At 49.9% G+C, this 6122-nt stretch overlaps 1 protein-coding gene across 3 annotated transcripts in view; it reads left to right on the top strand.

The window, feature by feature from the left end:
* Window positions 1–1362: 1362 nt before the first annotated feature.
* LOC119970550 (versican core protein-like) overlaps window positions 1363–6122 on the top strand; it is a 225779-nt gene continuing 221019 nt past the window's right edge. For all 3 annotated transcript variants that reach the window (XM_038805361.1, XM_038805360.1, XM_038805359.1), the window contains exons 1-2: window positions 1363–1813; window positions 5738–5936. The gene's annotated coding sequence lies outside the window, so the exon portion shown is untranslated. The remainder of the gene's footprint in view (window positions 1814–5737; window positions 5937–6122) is intronic.

Below are 6122 nucleotides of genomic sequence, written 5' to 3'. Positions count from 1 at the left end.
CTATAAAATGCAGCGCTATATTACAATGGGAGTCACAAAGTTAAAGGCTAGTCCACTTAACGTTTCCGAAATGGTTCCAGTTGGGTTGCCACCCTGGAAGCCGCTAGTTACTGTGATTCCTTTCTGTGTGTTGTCTGGCTCTCAGGCTCAACCCCACCGTGAGGATTTTAGTGAAATCCTTTGTGTTCACACGGATGCTGGTGTTAATGATGCTGCACTGCCGGTTCTCTATGTTTGGGAAGAACTCCTCTAATTTTGTTGGAAAAAAATATCATGCTCTTTCCCAAATCTCGGGTTTTTACATTTCCGGAGCACATCAGCAGTCGGGGTCGGGGAGGTGGACACCGCCGCCGGATTTCTATCGGGGTCAGTGCCCGATTGGGAAGGGCATACACCTCACATTAACCCCGGGGAATATACATCGTTGTGCCTCGCAGCTTGAATGACTGCACACGAACTTCCGCACTGGTTATGGGGACCGAGATGATTTTCCGCAGCTTTGAATGGTATCTAATGATTCTCACTGAGATAAAGGCGAGGTGGGCGGCAACGGGACCCCCTCTCCAAAAAAGGGGGGAATGCTGAATCGACTGCCCGCTTATGCAGCATCCAAATCAGATCTTATTTATTTTAAATGCTGATTGGTTTAGTTTTTTCAGTATAAATCAGCTCGGACAGTTACTCCTCACTGGTTGGTGTATATCATAAAAGTGAAATGTCACATTTAAAGCTGCAGGCTCCTTGTTTTTTTTAAATGAGTCTCAATCGTTTCGCAGTTTGCCAGACAATTTGATTTGGCTTCCAGAAACTCTGAGGAAAATCCATGTTTAAGAACCCCTTTTAATCGCTAGCTTGCCCCGAGTTTGTCTTATCGTTTTACTAAATAGATTGAGCGTCTGGTTTTCTGCCGGGACATTCAATCCTGATTTGAGCGGTTAACTCTTTATTTACCAAGCTGTTACGCTGATCAGATCTTAATTTGCTATGTTTAGCAAACAGTTTGACAATAACTCGGCTGTAGCCGGTTCCCATCCGCCTAATACCTGACCCCCCCCCCCCCCCCCCCAACCTTTGATGGAAATGGAAACCGAGGGGATGGGGACCGGAGGTTGATATCTAAATGCCATTAACTCACACAAGATGTTCAATGAAACCATTACACTGAGAACTAGCAATCGCTTCCTGTGGTACCTGCACTTCCCAGTCATTCGCGGGCACTCAGCCCTATCACGTCTCACCATTGGCTATAAATGGTGTCGTTTTTTTTGAACAAGCCTCATTAAAACTCATCTTTGAAGCAACGATAGGCCAGATGTACTCCATCAGAGATCAGATATCTCAAAGAGATCTCTTCATACGTGGCCGGCTGGTTTAAACAGACCGTATATAGTGGACAATGCCCTTTTAAGGGTTAAGGTGGTCGTGGGAGTCTTTTCATCAATTGGCTCTTTGTAATTCATCAGAGATTCAAATGATTTTTTTTCCAGCAATCCAGCCCCAAAGACGTGGGGGCCCCTCCTCTGCAGTGCTGACGGAGTAATGATAGGTGTCAAATCCCGCATTTGAACTTGCAGCAATTTAGATTTGTGCTTCTTTCTCCCCTCCGGCTGAGAGCAGGCACTGGTGCCCAAAGATTAAACACTGTGCGCCGGGACAAGTGTTTAAAGAGTGACCGGTGAAGTGGAGTCCAGCCTAGGGTCCACGCTCTAATCATTTCTCACTCATCGGCTGCTGCAGGACCTACTGCCACTTTTTGAGTGCGGGACTATAAATCACGTTTTAAAAGGACTTTCCTGTGCACCCGACCTCAGAGGTAAAGTTGATTTAAAACAAAAGAGTAACCGTATTGTAACGGAATTGTAAGGCTGGGATCTGCTCATGGGGTAGAAGTGGGTTAAATTGCTGTAAAAGTTGAAATGGGTTTGACGGAGACTTTCATGGGGGTGGGGTAGGCGGAGTGGGATGGGAGATAATGATTAAAAGGAGAATTGAGCAAAAGAGATGCGAGCAAGGAAAGAATAGAAGGGAAATCGTACAGGAGGCTGTGAGGAAATGAGGCCGATGGAGGAAAGAGACGGGGCAAGCACATGCTAGAAAACTGAGATTCAATGAAAGGATGAAGGAGAGAAGAGCGCGTATTGTGTGTGAATGCGATCGTGTCTGCAGACTGTGAATGAGCGTGAGGGTGTGTGCGAGTGGGAGAGTGTGCTGTGTGTGGAGACATGTATGTTCCGCGTCAGTATCTTGCGTGAATGTCTGGGCGACTATGTTGTATGTGAGTGAGAGAGTGTGTGGTGTGGATGCAAGTGTGTGCGTTATGTGTGCGGTGTGAATATGCGCGCGCGAATGCCTGAGTGGATGTATGTTGCGGGTGTCTCTGCATGTTAAGCGGTGTGGGTCTATGCGGTTGAGTGTGTGTGAATTTAAGTTTGCATGCATGTATGTGGCGTGCGTGTGGTTGTGGTTTGCGGTGGGCGGAGATGTGAGGTATTGTCCAGGACACATTTAAACATTTGTAAAATAATGCGAAAATAAAAGGGCAAAGGAAGATAAACGGGGGAAAAAAGAGCGCTGATTGTGGAGTTTAAAGTTTCAATCCTAGCCCATTTCTTGTGCGGTCTGATAGAGGGGAAGGCGAGGACAGTTCCTCGATAGCGTTGGTTCTGTTCAGTCATTCGGGGAGGCGGGGGTGGGTGGGTGGATTAATGCAAATTGCAATGTGATAAATGCAGGGAACTTCCAGTCCGGTAGAGAGTCTTTAGCAGAAGCTCTCCGAGAGAGAGAAGAGGGAGAGTCACTGGAGCAAACGGACCTTTGCAGCAACCAGCAAATGCTTTTGATGATAGTCAGAAACATCGCTTTCATTACTTCTCCATTGTTTACCTTGGGTAAATCAAATCTCAGAAAGGCAAGCATGGGATGGGAGAATAAAACACTCTTTATTCAGTACATTTCTGCCCACTTGGTAAATGACTATGCACAGGCGGCTCCTGGTAACAACGGAAATTATAACGGGAAAAAAATCCGTTTCAAATAAATCCATTTTGTTCAAAGTCGGGTGCGGTTGAATGGACAAAAGATTGTTGGGTAGATTTATTTGATCTCCCACCCCACCTTAAATTTGAATCCAATATTGCCTACCAGAGCTCATTAAATGTGCAATTGCAGCTGGATACTGGGCTCGGTTTCAAGTTGTACAATAAAACATTATTTAGTATTATCTCGCGCGAAACTTTTCCAGACAGAACCTTTGCGTATTGAGCAGGCCACCGGGTTGAAAAAGGAAACGTGACTCAGTTAGGAAAGTTATCGACCCAACCCAACTGAAACAAATTCTCATCTATGGATCGGGGGTTGGAAATGATACATTTTGACATTTTGTTTTGGGTGGGGGGGGGGGGAGGAGTGGGGAACACGATGCTCCCCAAATTTGCATTGATCTTCAGTTGTCCCTTGCATATGTGTGTAACATCTGAAAAATGTATTAATTATCTGAACCATGTCCAGCTCCTTAAAGCTGCCTCTCATTCTCTGGTACGTTGTCTTTCTGGCATCTGCACAACACTGGAGCGATCGGCGAGAAACGGGTAAAATACCCCATTAGAATGCAAATCAACATTAAAAGAGCACAGAACGGCCACCAATAGACACAGGACTTTCAGTAAGAAATCTCAGCTTTTGAGGGGCTTGTGAAAACGAAAAGTAATTTCTTTGTGCAACGTCGTAACTAGAAGCCTCCCAAGATTCTTTCTGCGAGGTTTCCATCGGTGCCATTCGTTGCATCAGTGCAGGGTTGACAGGAGCCCGGTGCTGTGTGTGACAGGCTCTTCATAACTCGCCTCTCAGACTGTGGCTGGGAGCTGCTTGGGGGGCGGGTTCTGGTGGGTTGTGGCGCCCCCTCATGGACAACCCGGCACCCGCACTGTGGAAATTAATATACATCCATAAAAAAATTATTGGCTTAAAAAATTATAGGAATTATCAATTGTACTTTTTCTCCATTTGAAATATCCATTAAAATATAGAAAAGAAGACGCAGCGGTCCTGTCACAGATTTTTCCAGCAGCTCGGCGCGACGGGATAACTTCGTTTTCCTTATTTTAAAGCGATTTTAAACGAAATATTTTATTGTCAAGGCTAAAAGTGGCACATGTTAGAGAAGTGTGAGTAACTCCGAGGACGGGGAATAAACGGGCTAAACAAAAAAAAAACTCATGTCACACAGCCCAGCCTGGTGCTTTGCTGCTGACACTGGTGACCCGAGACCCTCTCCGCTGCTCTGCTGTGTGGGGGCGGGAAGGCGGCTTGGGGAGGGAGTGGGCTTTGGGAGGGGGCTTGGGGAGGGAGGATGCTTGGGGAGGGGGCTTGGGGAGGGAGGGGGCTTTGAGAGGGGGCTTGGGGTGGGAGGGGGCTTGGGGAGGGAGGATGCTTGGGGAGGGGGCTTGGGGAGGGAGGGGGCTTGGGGTGGGAGGGGGCTTTGGGAGGGGGCTTGGGGAGGGAGGATGCTTGGGGAGGGGGCTTGGGGGGGAGGGGGCTTGGGGAGGGAGGATGCTTGGGGAGGGAGGGGGCTTGGGGAGGGAGGGGGCTTGGGGAGGGGGCTTGGGGAGGACGCTTTGGGAGGGGGCTTGGGGAGGGAGGATGCTTTGGGAAGGGGGCTTGGGAAGGGAGGATGCTTTGGGAAGGGGGCTTAGGAAGGGAGGATGCTTTGGGAAGGGAGGATGCTTTGGGAGGGGGCTTGAGGAGGGAGGACGCTTTGAGAGGGGGCTTTGGGAGTAAAGCAGAAGGCAGGGGAAGGCTTTGAGATGGAGAGGGCTTTGGGAGGTGGTTTGGGGAGGAGAGGGCTTGGGGAAGAGAGGGGGCTTGGGGAAGAGAGGGGGCTTTGAGAGGCGGGAAGGCTTTGGGAAGGGCTTGGGGAGGGGGCTTTGGGACGGGCTTGGGGGCTTTGGGAAGCCAGAAGGCTTTCGGAAGGGCTTAGGGAGGAGGCTTTGGAATGGGGCTTGGCAAGGGAGCTTTGGGAGGCGAGAAGGCTTTGGGAAGGGGCTTGGGGAGGGGGCTTTGGGAAGCCAGAAGGCTTTCGGAAGGGCTTAGGGAGGAGGCTTTGGGATGGGGCTTGGGGAGGGGGCTTTGGGAGGCGAGGAGGCTTTGGGAAGGGGCTTGGGGAGGGGGCTTTGGGAAGCCAGAAGGCTTTCGGAAGGGCTTAGGGAGGAGGCTTTGGGATGGGGCTTGGGGAGGGGGCTTTGGGAGGCGAGAAGGCTTTGGGAAGGGGCTGGGGAGGGGGCTTTGGGAAGCCAGAAGGCTTTCGGAAGGGCTTAGGGAGGAGGCTTTGGGATGGGGCTTGGGGAGGGGGCTTTGGGAGGCGAGAAGGCTTTGGGAAGGGGCTTGGGGGGGGGGGGGGGGGGAGAGGGAAGGCCGGGGTGGCTACTTTGGGAGGGGGTGGAGGGGGAATGAAAGAAATTTAATTGACCGTTACAAAATCTTTGATCTAAAGGAGCTGAGCGCTTGGCGGAACCATGTGTGATTGAATTGAGCTTCCCATGTTCCGCTTTCTTAAACAAATCTTCTCATCAATGTTCAAAGTGATACCCGCGCCCCAAATCACTGATGGACAATACCCCCTCCCCCGCCCCAGCTTGGTGCTTTCTTCCAAAAAGGAAGCGACAGCGCCGGCCCCGAGTCATACATCACACACACCGCGGTGTCTCATCGATAACGTTTCAATCAATTGTGTCTGTTCCAGGCAGCTTTGCTAATGCGGTTGGCAACGCCAAACATTTGATGAAGAAGCTGGTGGCGCATCCCAGTGGACCTCCCTCCCTCCCCATCTACAAGAGAACAAGAGAGCTAGGTCTGGGACAGGCGTGTAATCGCCTTTTTGGCGGTGACTGAGGAAGAAAAGAGTCAGAAATCCCAACATTGGTTTCGGGATCTGGTTTCAGGTAAGTGATTACAGATTTCATCGTAACAAAGCCCAGCTGTTAACCCGGCAGAACGTGTAACTCACTATTCAATGCAAAGTTCAATACACTCTGCACGGAGGCAAGCTTTTGTAATTGTACATGAACATGTACAGTGTCTGCCTTGTGTTCTATTTAGCACACTGTATATCGGCCCAGCAGAGAGGC

Source organism: Scyliorhinus canicula, chromosome 8, assembly GCF_902713615.1.
Source record: "Scyliorhinus canicula chromosome 8, sScyCan1.1, whole genome shotgun sequence".
Lineage (NCBI taxonomy): Eukaryota > Metazoa > Chordata > Chondrichthyes > Carcharhiniformes > Scyliorhinidae > Scyliorhinus > Scyliorhinus canicula.
This window is presented reverse-complemented; position numbering and strand designations above follow the sequence as displayed.